At 42.6% G+C, this 14,641-nt stretch overlaps 1 protein-coding gene and 1 non-coding gene across 2 annotated transcripts in view; both read right to left on the reverse strand.

Moving 5' to 3' along the window:
- Positions 1-14,641, reverse strand: part of Sf3b3 (splicing factor 3b subunit 3) — a 262,909-nt gene that overhangs the window by 105,954 nt on the left and 142,314 nt on the right. The gene's annotated exons all lie outside the window — the stretch shown is intronic.
- LOC145396894 (5S ribosomal RNA) lies at positions 6,526-6,644 on the reverse strand. Its single transcript, XR_013896852.1, has one exon. It is a non-coding gene; the product is annotated as a 5S ribosomal RNA (ribosomal RNA).

A 14,641-nucleotide genomic window follows, 5' to 3' on the forward strand; every position in this document is an offset into this window, starting at 1 on the left:
CAAGACTTCATGAACAGTGTACTGCAAGTGCTTCAGGAAATCCTTCTTACTGTCAGAGTCTGAGAGGAGGCGGTTATTCATCGAGATGGCCATGGACTTGCTGTAAGTAGGCAGAATATTTCATACTATACTTTTTTCCATACTAAACTTACCTCAAACACCTCATTTCACTCTTTAATGTCCTTTATTGGTGTGAATAGGGTGTTAGGAGCTATGCATGTGCAGTAGGAAGGTGTTTTTCTGAGTTAGGCTAGGTTAGGGTTCATAAGTACCAGTCCAGGAGCCAGGGACTTGTAAGTACCCAGAATGTTGAATATTGTATGAACCTACCTCAAAAACCTCATTTAATGCTTCTTTTGCATTTATTTCAGTCTTTTATGTGCCTTATTGGTGTGATTTAGGTCTTAAATAGGTGCTATGGATGTCCAGAGAGAGTTGTATAGATGTTTGTATGAGTTAGGGTCCATAAGTACAAGTCCATAAGCTGGGGCCCAATATCCGGACAGGACCACTATCCGGACCTGCCTATGGCTCTATTATGTCAGATATTGGAGGGATTTATGTGTATATATATATATATATATATATATATATATATATATATATATATATATATATATATATACAGAATATAGATAGATAGATAGATATATCCATCCATCCATCATCCAATTCTATGTCGTCCCATTAGGAGTGTAGGAACCCGAGGCTAGGCAGTTGGTCCTGACATTTAAGACAAGAGTGACTAGCTTCACTCATCCCTGAGTGGCACTACGTGAGCAATAAACCCCAACCATCCCTTGGACATACACCTTAACCAGCTCAATCCAATTGGAGCGCCATAATTACCCACTAAACCACCAGGTGCCAAAATTTGGTTATATGGTTACCACCCAGTGTAGTAAAGGTTTCGTGGAGTACAGGAAACCATTTAGCTTGTCAATCATGTAGAGTCACATACAGACAGATGGAAGAGGAAAGAATGAAGGATAGAAAGACAGAAGAGGGAGTGTAAAGTCACCCATAGGCAAAAGGACGAGGAAAGAATGAAGGTAAGAAAGACCGAAGAGGATGGAAGGAAAGATGGATGGAGGAGAGGAAAGGGCAGACGCCCAAGAGAAGCACTACATCGAGTGAGTGGATGGTGAGCGTCCCAACCTACCACATTATATATATATACAGTAAACCATGCCTTCAAAGAATGGTACCAGACGACAGGAAGGACATCCATCACACCACGAAGACGCCGAGGCTGCTTTGCACGGCCAACAATAACGGGCTTAAGCCGGTGCATGCCGTTAGCATTGGCACAACACAAAGCAGATATCCGTTGCTTGGAGAGCTTGCGGCCAGGTACACGCTACTCCATCTCCTCGGCTAGAGTGTTCGTTGGCAAAGAGCAATAGAATAAACCAGTTTTGTCAGCATCGTAGATTTGACCAAGAGTGAGGCCCTCCCTGTCGATCAAGCCCTTCACCTTGTGCCGAAACTCGTCAACTCCATCCTCGTTAGCGTCCAAAGCTTCGCCATGAGCTTTACGGTTGGTAAGGCCATGCCGTAACTTGAACGCGAAGAGCCAACGCTCGGATGCCTTGAAGTCTAGGGAGTCGTGAAGCCTGGCAAACTTCTCAGCAGCAGCCTTCAGCTCCGTACCACGTACCATCTCACCAGCAGCACGTCGCTGTCGATACCAAATCAACATGGAGCGGTGGACTTCAGCAAACTTGGGAGTAAACATCACCTTCCTCTTCACGTTGCGTTTGCTTCTCGACGAGAAGTCAGCTGTGTACTGCATGAGTTTGTCTCGGGATCTCTTGATATCGAACAAAGTAGATCGGGCCAGGTTGAACTCGCGGAGGATGCGGGAAGAAGACCACCCCGCATCTACTTTCTCCAATATCTCCTGTTTCTTCTCCAGAGTCAACACCACTCTCTTCCTCTTCTCAGGCGGCAGAGCCATCATCACACACACGAAGGAGAGGCACAAGAGCAGCAGGAGTGCCTGCAGCAGGTAAGGAACCACCACAAAAGCTAGCACGTGGGCAGCCATGACGACGGCGTGCACTCGCGATGAGAGACAGGCGGAAAGTGGGGAGGATGCAGGGGCGCTCTATCGGACGTCGGAGGAATGACACACCACAACAAAGCTGTCCCGCGCCCCGCGAGCCAAGTTCAAATTACGAGCGGGAAAAATTCTTTTTTCTTTTTTTTCGAATTTTTTGCGGTTTTCGGACCATTTTGGGAATATTGGATCCCGGGACGATTATGTCCGGTTAGTGGGGATGTTCAGATATTGGGCGTTCGGATATTAGAGGGATTACTGTATATATATAGGTATATATATATATATATATATATATATATATATATATATATATATGTATATGTACGTATGTGCGAAGGCTGCAGTGCGTGTGGATGGTGAACTAAGTGAATTTTTCTCTTTGAAAGTTGGGTTGAAACAGGGATGTGTCATGTCTCCATGGTTGTTCAATCTGTACATGGATGGGGTAATAAAAGAGGTACAAGGTAGGGTAGTGGATGTTGGAGTGGCCCTGGTGAGAGAGGATAGTGTTTGGAAACTCCCTGTACTGTTGTTTGCAGATGATACTGTGTTGTTGAGTGAAGACGAAGGGGAGCTGCAAGGCTTGGTGGATGAGTTTGGGAGAGTGTGTAAGAAACAAATCTAAAGGTGAATGTAGGGATGAGTAAAGTGAAGGTCTTTGAGAGAGGTGAAGTCAGTGAATGTACAGTGAGGTTGGATGGTGAGGAATTGGAAAATGTGAGTACGTTTAAGTACTTGGGTAGTGTGATGAGTAAGGATGGAGGTTTGGAGGGTGAAGTGCTTGAAAGGGGTACAGCAGGGAAGAAAGGTTGCTGGTTCTTTGAAAGCAGTGATAAGAAACAGGGAAGTGAGCATGGAAGTGAAAAAGTTACTACATGACAGTACTGTATTGTGATACCAACTCTAATGTATGAAAGTGAAGCTTGGACTTTGTTGGAAGGACACAAGTCAAGAGTGAGAGCAGTGGAAATGAGTTATTTAAGAGGAGCCTGTGGAGTCACATGGAGAGACAGGCTGCCGAATGAGGATATAAAGGAGCGTTGTGGTGTGGATGTGGATGTGATAGGAAGCGTTAGGAGGAACACACTGAGGTGGTTTGGCCATGTGGAGAGGATGGAGGGTGAAAGACTGACAAAGAGAGTGTATGTGAGTGAGCTGGAGGCTGAGGATGAGATGGAGGGATGGGGTGGAGAGGTATATGAGAGAGGGGGGTTTGAGTTGGGAGCAGGGCAGTGAAATGGCGGGGGACAGGGCGACTTGGAGGCGATTTGTTTGTGGCCACCCCAAACGGGATTGAGGCGTCTGGCAATAGATAGATAGACAGATAGATATATATATATATATACAGTACCCTCGCGTCCAACAAGTGTTAGTCCAGCACGATTCACGTCCAGCACGGAGAGCAGATAATTAGAATTATTTAATACAATTTAATTACTGCAACACGAGTGTGTTAGCATAACACGCACAGAGCTCCGAGAAGTGGGCAAAATCCGCAGAGTTCACCTGTAGCACGATCACCCCCAGTCCAACACGGTCATACTGGACATTCCCATGATGATGATAGTCAACGAAACTTCTGATCAAGTAGCCTTCCCCGCCCGCTATCGTGACGTGATCGTGATGCCGCCCAGTTAAAAACGCTTCTGCAGTCATGTGATGTTTTGTTTAAATGTCTCCCTCCACAGCGCCACTCAGTAGCATAATTCGCATTGGAAGGTGCTTTTTTCTTGCCCTTGTTACTGCATTTTACCCTGCTCACGATGCCTATGAAGCCTTCTGAGAACCCCAAGAAGCGTCGACACCTCTCTCAGGCCACCAAGCTAGAAAGCATCGAGAGGAAGAAGAAAGGGGAGAGGAAAGTTGACATTACCAAGGCCTACGACATGAATGAAGCCAACGTGAGGACCATAATAAAAAACCAAGACAAAATCCCGGCAGCCAAAGGCTATCACATGGCACTTCATACCAGGTTTGCCGAGGATACGATGGTAAATCAGAACGGTAACGTGGTAAAATTGCCGACGATACCACGGGCATTTGGAATTCATCTGGATGGATTCCTGCCGAGGATACGACGGGCAAAACAGTGTGACCAAAACCCAGGCAACTCGACGGAGAATGTATCATACTACAGCATTGAACATTTAGCCTGACACTGAATACGTATTAATATTTTAGAATAAATATCAATCGTTTTGAAACCCTTCTCATCGGTGTGTGTACCAGTTTATAAACAAAGTTGCTTCTTATTCTCTACAGAGTCAGCGACAGCGATCACTTTCCACAGTCACGAGACGAGGCTCTGGCAACAGTGTGAGAAGCATGCCCTTTGCCAAGGATTACAGAGTGCCAGGACAGGCAGAAGCAGGACCTTCCATGGCTGTGGACGAAGATAGTGATTATGAGTGTGATTTCGAAGGATTTATGAGGGAGGTTGAGGAGGAGCAACAGCCATTACCCACTAGTGACACCAGCAGCCATCCTCCGGGGACCCAGTAGGACTACCTACAGCCTTGGATACCACCTTCCATTCCCAGCAAGCCCACCAACACTATCCTAAAAGGTTAGTTATCATTCATAGCACTATACCATTTATTATAATTACAATAGTACCAATATATGTATAGGTATATGGTAGGTATTTAGGGTGACTTTTCCTAAGGTTGCTGACTTAATTCATTTTTCCCCATAAGCTCTATTGTTAGTCCAACACGTTTTTGGTCCAACACATGACCCATGCATGACAATATTACCGTGTTGGACGCGAGGGTACTGTATATATATATATATATATATATATATATATATATACAGTAATCCCTCCACTTTCCGATGTAACAGAGCCAAAAGCATGTCCGGAAAGTGGTCCCGTCCAGAAAGTGGGCCCCAGCATGAAGGACTTGTACTTATGGACCCTAACCTATCCTGACCCAGAAAAACACCTGTACAACTCCCTACTGGACATGCATAGCACCTATTTAAGACCCAAATCACACCAATAAGGGACATAAAAGACTGAAATAAATGTAAAAGAACCAAAGAATGAGGTTTTAGAGGTGAGTTTATACAATATTATACATTCTGTGTACTTACGACAAGTCCCTGACTCCTGGACTGGTACTTAAGGACCCTAACCAAGCCTAACTTTGAAAGCCACCTAAATAACTCCCAGCCAGACATGTATAGCACATACTTAAACCTATTTAAGACCCTATTCACACCAATATTGGACATAAAGCATGAAATAAATGAAAAAGAACCAAAGAATGAGGAATTAGAAGTGGCTGTACCTCAGCCAGGGTACTTACAGCAAGTCTGTGGCTGCCTTCTCTGGCTTTGGCAGTGGTGAAAATGCTCTTGAAGCACATACAGTAATCCAGTGTTGTGCTGCACTTACAGTAATTCTTTGCACAGTGAGTTATAATTGTTTAACACTGCACATTGTTAATTGCACCACACCTGCTTCAACCGCCAGTTTGCACTCCACAGTTAATCCATTGCACTCTAAATTCTAATTTCTTAACAATGCACAACACTATAAATTCCCGTGTGGTCTAGTGGCGAGGTATTGCAGTTTATTCACTGTTTATTCACAAAAGATGAGCACATGTGGCTTCCATTACGATAAGCATCTGCTCTCGATCAGAGTTAGACTGTGACTGTTGATGATGGGGTAACAGAGTTGCCAGATCGCAATGGCCACATTACCAAACTCCTCAATTTTCATTACCAAATTTAACTTTTCATTACCATATTCATAAAGCTAGCATTTATTCTTCACTAATTATATATATAGTGGAAATACATGTAATCAGTCTTCTTATAATTAACAGCACGTTGATTATTTTCACGCTATATAGGCTAGCAGATTAATCAGACAGAGCAAACAATCCACCATCTCCATCCTGTGTATCCTCACACATGTGAAAAATCCATTTTGTATTGCATTATTCTGATTCATTACCAAATGAATTTTTCATTACCAAATTGGCTCACATTTGGTAATGAAAAATACCAAATGGCAACCCTGACAGGGGAAGGGAGAGGGTGGAGGAAGGAAGAGGTGAAGGGTCCATGGTGTAACAGCTGTTCAGGGCCACGAGGCAATTTCAAATTACAGATGGGAAAAAAATTCGGATTTTGGGGGGATTTTTTTCTTTTTTTGGCCATTTTTGGGTTCTGAAGGTCCAGGCCCACAATGTCCGGTAAGTGGAGTGTCCGGAAAGTGGGCATCCAGAAAGTACAAGGATTACTGTATATATACTGTGTACATATATATATATATATATATATATATATATATATATATACATATATATATACATTCATTCATTCATTCATTCATTGCCAGACGCCATGTATCCCAAACGGGGTGGCCAACGGCTTAGAGTTAATTGTTTTACAGGGAGGGGCACTAATCATCCACCAACCCCACTCGACACATAGGGAGAACGTTATGCCAACAGCATCTGGTGTTCCCAGGCGGTCACCCATCCACGTACTAACCAGACCCAACGTTGCTTAACTTCGCTGATCGAACGGGAAGCGGTGTACTCAACGTGGTATGGCCGTTGGCATATATATATATATACAGTAAAATCTCAAATTCTGACAGTTTAGAATTCAATTAATCAAATTTCAATCCATTTTAGAGTGGTCTGCCTACCTTACTTTTTTATGCAAATTCACGAATTTCGATGCTCTCAGGGTCAGACTCCAACCAAAACAAGCAAAGATAATATTTTTGATGCGAACCAAATTGCTAGAAGTGAAAGAAAATTATAAGAAAAAGTATGAACCTAACCTAATATCATATGTAACGTGCTATCAGGGCCAGACTCCAACCAAAACCAGCAAAGATAATATTTTTAATGTGAACCAAAATGCTAGAAGTGAAGGAAAATTATAAGAAAAAGTATGAGCATAACCATACGTGGACATGCATTTCACTGCGATTTAGTTGTACCGGTATGTATTTTTTTGTATTTTCGTCACACATTACCTGTTGTACCGGTATGTATTTTCTTTGTATTTTTGTTGCAAATTACCTGTTTCAAAATGGCAAGCAAGAGTGGTTCTTTGAGTAGCAGTGGTAATGTACGAGAGCAGCCTGGAACCTCTAAATCTTCAAAGGCAAAGGAGAAATGGCAATACAGAAAAGGGCAAAAATATACCAAGTATACACTTGCTGACAGTATGGCAATACAATGCAGAACTATAATTACTTAACCACAATTATAGTTCATAAAGTTTACAGGAGGTGTGGGTAAAAAATCATGATTATAGGTAGTTAGGTTCGGAGGCCCAGGACCCAAACTGATTTTTCCCATAAGAAGTTCAGTTTAAATTTCAATGTTTTCAATTTCGATGCAATTTTTTGGTACATATCCTCACCTAAATTTGAGATTTTACTGTATATAGAGCCTCAGTGGTACAGTGGTAAAGTGTACGTTTTCATACACTGAAGAACGAGGGTTCGTGCCCCACCAGGGTAATAAACTTTGGGAGTGTTCTTCAGGCCACATACTGTACTGGCGGACACAAGGGGTGCTGTGGTTGAATCGGTGTCGCATACTGTAAAGTATGTTTGAACCCAGTCGGCTTGCGTGGGCCGATTACACTTGGTTCACAGACTACATACACATCCAAAGCCTTTCCAACACAACAATTACACTTACAAGCATTTCTCACCCTACATACAATCTCTACTAGACGGCCTTAGCCACTTGGTAGAGATAAATTGGCTTTATCGTCCCCAATTTGGTCTGGATAGGCCAGTCCTGCAGTGGACACTCAAATGGCTGATGAGATGAGATGATATATATATATATATATTAACCCCTAAACCATGGGGTTGTTTTGGCGCTCCTTGCGTGTCCTGCGGGGGTATTCGCGCTCTGACAGACTTTGTAAAATTATTTGCCAAAAATCAGTTGTTAGTCCTAGAATATTATAATTACATATGCATATGGCACATACCTTTTGCTTTCTCCTGGGATGTTTGTTGAGCCTTCATCGAGTACCGTAGGACTTGTGGAGACTTCTGAAGTTGGGTAATGAAGTCTCCACTTTACACTTCCCAACACCATGTGATATGATTACCACAGCCTGATATTATCATTAGAAACACTATTCTATTATTTTCAAATAGTTTGGAATCCATACTCCAAAAACAAAAAAAAACACTGTGAAAGCAATGAAAATTATGAGCACGTACCAGCTTCCCACTAGCGCTCGTTTGCTGCTGGTATTCTGTCATTTATTATTCATCAAAACACTCACACTTTATATTTCTATTACTATATAACACTTACATATATCTGCAGTCTTTATCCATAAGTTTCCTTCAGTAATAGTAGTTTATTGTCACTGTAGGCACTCAATTTCTCTTTCAGTAAAATATGTAGCATTCACTTTCTCGTCCTGTATACTAGCGTTGAGAGTGAATCTGTCACTTTCGCTTTCAAACTCATAGTATTCATACATACTAGAGTGAAACTTTAACTTTCATTACTCCTAGTATATATACTCGTATTCTTATATTACTACTCATTTACTTTTCTATTTACATTCTCTATTTTATTTACATTATTTGCATTTCTACTTTATTTACACTGTGTTATGAACTTGCAGTAACTTATAAAACTATTTTCCACTGTTCACTTATATTTACATTCACTGCTTTCACTTGCTGTTTACACATTACAGTACAATCCCAGCTATCCGGTATCCAGACAAACGGAATACTCAGAAAAACGGGAAAATTCAAGGGCTGGTAAAAATGTCAATAAGTTATAACTGTGCGCCAATTTGAATGGACCGCCAAACCGCCGTTTGATCGTGTCACACGAGGCTGGGTGAAGTCAGACAAAGCGAGGTGAAAGCATTTCCGGCTAATGTAAATCCCTAGCAAATCCTCTTAACTACCCCTCCTCTCCCCCTCTTTCCCATACTTGAATTCAGTCATCCTCCACACCCTCCAAAAATCACCAGTCTGCTTTTTACCACCAGACAGTAAACAAGCTCTCTTGCTATTGTGTTCCTCTGATAGACGGTAATTTGTACACTCCAAAATGCCTAAAGTGCAAACTAAACGTAAGCGTATCGTGCTTACCTTGAAACAGAAGCTGGACATATGCAACAGACTTGAAAAAGGCGAACATTATAAAACACTAATGCCTGAATATAAATGTTAATAGGAATGAAAGTTTATTTTGTTGGAAGAAAAATAAATAAATAATATGCCTGCATTTCATACGTACATCATTTATTTTATTTTCTGCAAAACAGCTGAGTGGCGGGTGAGGGGTGGAGTGATGGAGGTCAGGTAGGGAAGAGGAAGACCAGTCGGGGTCAGAAACGTAAACAAACTCACGTGGGGGCACAGGTGTCGTGATAATTCTACAGTGCAGTCTTAACACATCATCAGTTCACTAATAAATGTTCAAGCTTTTATTTCTTCATTTTATTTTTCAATTTTTATGAGTACAGTGCATATAATGAATACAGTAATTCGGTAAACAATGGACTGGTGAATTTGCAGTAATGCAAATTGCTAGACATTGCACACGTGCGTTATGACCATGGTGTGTGTTTACAAGGCAGTTTTTCAGGCGAAATCTCTTGGTGTAACCCCTAATGTGACTGGTAAGTACCTGAACTGTATTTACTGCTGTGATAGCCTTTGTATAGATTTGACTTGAAAATCAGAAATACGGGAAAAATCTGTAACCGGGAAGGTAAATTCCCCAAGCCACCCGGTTAACTGGGATTGTACTGTATTTACACATTATTTACATTTCCACTTGCACTGTTTTATTCACCAAAAAGATCGTAGTCACTGTCCATCATTTTCATTGATAAATTAGCCAGTTCACATTCCACAGCAGTCACTTAGCCCTTTAACCCTTTCCACAGGAGGTTTAGTAGGGGTAGAGGTCACAGGGCCCTTTGCATGAGGCTACAAAGCGGCGGAATTGGACAGGCGCGAATCCGATGTGGTTTCACCTTGAAAGACGAAAGTAAACTGAATGCCGTGGTGGCCTAGGGGCAGTGAAAGGCTGCCAATGTCAGCGTGGTGACAGCTGCTAATATAAGCACTATGAAATGATTGGCAGGAAATCTAGACAATACATAATAAATTAGGTAGTGCCAGGTGAATGTAAATATCACTTAGGCTTCCCCCTTTCTTTCTTATATACTGTATATTTTTATTACGAGAATAGATTAAACGCCATATTTCAAGGGGAAAATAAACAGAGGAAATTAGCGAACGAGTGCATGTCAGGTGCTGTCAGGTGATAATTAGCCAATTCCAGGTGTATGGCACTATCACTTACCTTATTTCTTTTTTGTATATATTATTTTGTATAAGAATAGGGCATAGGGCTTATTAAAATGGATGAAATCAGTGGAAAATTCCAGGGAAGATTTACCTAGCGCAGTGCGACTGGGCAGGCGAGAGGAGAAGGTAATGGAGGGGAGGTAGGGAAGGGAGTCAAGGATGGGGAGAAATGGCTAAATTGTCAACAATAGATGGGAGTACAGATGAGATTAGGAGTGCTGACTAGTGTTGGACATTGGTAGTACTGATAGATGATACAAGCCACCACTTGAAAGCCCGGGCGAATTCAAAATAACACAGAATCACAAAAGTGACGCCCCGCAGTATGATCCCTTGCTCCCAAGCGTCACGAAAGTGACGCCCCGCGGTTAAGGGGTTAAGAGAGAAAGTAAAAGAGATATCAGAAGTCCTGGTGAGTGATGAACAGGGTGGCTTTACAAGTAGTAGAGGTGTGGATCAAATATTTGCAGTGAGACACAGTGGAAAATGTGTGTGAGAAACACTATATGGTGTATATGACATTCATGGATCTGGAAAAGCCATACAGTAAAGCAGACGGAGAATTGTGGAAGGTTGTTCGCATGTACGTGGATAGTAAGCTGCTACATATGGTCAAGAGTTTTTATGAAGGTAGTGAAGCATGTGTAAGGGTTAACAGGCATCGGCAAACTCTTTCGCCTTTGTCTGTCAACGTGTACCTTTCCTTCTTGCTGGAAGTTTGCTCTCATTCAGCCAGTCCCAAAGAAGGGTGACCACTCCCAACCCTCCAACTATCGTCCAATTGCTTTAATGTCCTGTATTTCAAAAGTTTTCGAGTCAATTCTCAATAGAAAAATTTTAAGGCATCTTTCCTATCACAACCTTCTTTCCGATCATCAGTACGGGTTCCGTCAGGGACGCTCCACTGGCGATCTTCTCACCTACCTTTCAGACTCCTGGTCATCCTTCTTTCGGAACTTTGGCGAAAGCTTTGCCATTGCACTTGACATCTCAAAGGTTTTCGATCGAGTCTGGCATAAATTTCAATTTCCAAACTGCCCTCCTACGGTTTCTATCCTTCTATCTGTGCCTTCATCGCTAGCTTCCTTTCTGGTCGTTCTATAGCCGCTGTTGTAGACGGCCATCGTTCTTCTCCTACATCTATCAACAGCGGTGTTACTCAGGGCTCTGTCCTATCACCAACTCTCTTCCTTTTATTCATCAATGATCTTCTAAGCTGTACATCTAACTCTATCCACTCATACGCTGATGACTCCACCCTTCACCTTTCCATTCGGTTCCCGCAACGCCCATCTCAGCAGTTACTTCAACAAGCAAAGGATGAGGTTATGGCACACTTAATGTCTGACTTGGCTCGTATCTCAGACTGGGGTAAAAATAATATGGTTGTTTTTAATGCATCTAAGACTCAGTTCTTACACCTATCGACCCGACAAAATCTTCCACAGGTATACCCACTAATGTTTAATAATATTCAGCTTAATCCTGCATCATCCCTGAACATGCTTGGGGTTTCATTTACTCGGGACTTATCTTGGAAAGATCATATTACATCTCTTGTAAAATCTGCTTCCAAGAGATTGGGTGTGCTAAGCCGACTCCACTCTTTCTTTACCCCTGCACAATTGTGGACTCTAAACAGGGGTTTTATCCGCCCCTGTGTGGAGTACAACTCTCATGTGTGGGGAGGCTCCCCACATACAGCTCTTCTCAATATGGTGGAGTCAAAGGCTTTTCATTTCATTAACTCTCCCCCTCTTACTGACTCCCTTCAACCTCTGTCTCTTCGCCGCACTGTTGCATCTTTATCTCTTTTCTATCGCTACTTTAATGGTCACTGCTCCTCTGAACTGTCTGCTTGCATTCCTCCACCTCTACGACAGGCGCGTAGCACCCGTCTGGCAGCAAACTCTCATCCCTTTTCTGTCCAACTCTCTAATGCAAGAGTTAACCGTTACTCCCAGTCTTTCATTTATGCAACAGGTCAACTCTGGAACTGTCTCCCTCTGTCTGTATTTCCTGGTGCCTACGATCTCCAGTCTTTCAAACGCAGTGTGTCCAGGCATCTCAAAATGATCGGATCTTGAATTTGGCTCTCTATTGTATTTTGTTTTTCTCTTGGAGGGAACTGTTACTGCGGGCTCATGGCCTTTGGTTCCTTCTTCCTCGATAAAAAAAATAAATAAATAAATAAATCTAAGTGAATGGTTCCCGACTGGTGTTGGCGTGCGACAAGGTTGTGTGATGTCCCCATGGTTATTCAATATACAAATATCTATATGGATGGGGTGATAAGAGAAGTAAATACACGAGTAGTGGAGAGGGAGATGGCGTTGGTAATGAATGGTGATGGATGGAATATCTCAATACTGTTGTATGCTGATGATGCAGAACTACTTGCAAATACTGGACAAGAGCTTGGCAGACTTGTACAGAGTTTTGCTGATGCCTGTGAAGATCATGCCTTAAGAGTAAATGTAGAAAAGAGTAAAGTGATGGTTAATGAAAGACAAGGTGACTCCCAGTGCAATGTTACAGTGAATGGAGATAGACCGGAATTGGTGAGAGAGTTCAAATACTTGAGTATAGTGATAGAAAAGAGAGGAAACGTGCAATAGAAGTGGAAAAGGAAGGAAAGTAGCTGGTGCAATGAAGGCCTTGATAAGAAACAGAGGCTTGAATGTTGCAGCTGCACGAGGCTTACATGAAGGAGTGTTAGTGCCAACTTTAACATACGGATGTGAGACTATGGTGTGGCATGAAAATGAAAGGTCAAGAGTAAGAGCAGTGGAGATGGGACTGCTGAGGAATGTATGTGGAGTACAGAGAGTGGACAGGATACAAAATACAGTACTGTGATTCGTGAAAGATGTGGGGTGAGGAAGTCTATGGACACCAGAATCCAAGAGCCTATACCATGAAAAAGGTATATCTGGGCGAACATGAAGGAGGGAGGAGGCGAGGTAGGCCAAGGAGAAGTTGGGGGGATATGGTGGATGAGTGTGTGAGGAAGAAAGGTTTGGAAGTTGGTGAGGCTAGAGGACTGACAAGAGATCGAGCTGGCTGGATGAAGATTGTGAGGAGAAGTGCATGATCAGGGATTTGGCACCCATTTTTAAGGTGACAACATCCAGACAAACTCTGTCGGATATGTTTATGTGAAGCTACAGAACTTGGTAAATGTTTTTGTCATATCAGATAAAGCCAGGATTCCGGGGGCTTGAATGCTGAGCGAATGGAAGCATCGCCCATTGGACTGGGCAAATTTGGGCTGTCTGGACATTGCTACTCCTCACCCTGCCGTAAGGTGGGAAAGGAGGTCCAGATGATGATGATGATAAAACAATAACCCATATCATTTTAAGTGTTTCTTTAATGATCATGTACACTCATGATCACTAATTTCTGCTCAGGGGTGCCCTCTTCCTACCCCTATATACCCAAGGAAGAGTGGGGGACAAAACGAGCTCCATCTGTCTCTACCCCAGCTCTGACCCTCCCCCATACCCTTACCCAACCCAACCCCCCCATTCATCATTCTTAACTGGCAATTAAATCTGAAGTTAAAATCATACTTTACCCTCATAATCTATCTATCTATTGCCAGAGGCCTCAATCCCGTTCGGGGTGGCCACAAACAAATTGCCTCCACGTCGCTCTGTCCCCCGCCATTTCACTGCCCCGCTCCAAACTCACACCCCTCTCTCTCATATACCTCTCCACCCCATCCCTCCATCTCATTCTCAGCCTCCCCCTCCCTCTTCCCCCCTCCACCTCATTCACATACACTCTCTTCGTCAGTCTTTCACCCTCCATTCTCTCCACATGGCCAAACCACCTCAGTGTATTCCTTCTAACGTCAAATTACAAATACACAACACTATAGTTGTGGCACTCGACCCTGAGGTTGTCATTATCATACCCTGGCAACCTACCCGTCAACTGTGCTTCCGATTTTGTAACATATTATACACAAATCACATTATTATACACGAATATTATTATAAACCAGCACATTACACATGAATCACAAGCATACCATACTATACAAGAAATCGGAAGCACAGTTGAAGGGTAGGTTGCCAGGGTTCGATAATGACAACCTCAGAGTCATGCGCTGCGACTACAGGGTATGTGAAAAGTATATCATATAACTATGAACAAGCTGCAGGAAGAAATTATTGCATTATAATGTTGATCTATTTATCTATCTATATACCTAGGCTGCT

Source organism: Coenobita brevimanus, chromosome 39 (assembly GCF_032717465.1).
Source record: "Coenobita brevimanus isolate Jiangsu-jjx chromosome 39, ASM3271746v2, whole genome shotgun sequence".
NCBI lineage: Eukaryota > Metazoa > Arthropoda > Malacostraca > Decapoda > Coenobitidae > Coenobita > Coenobita brevimanus.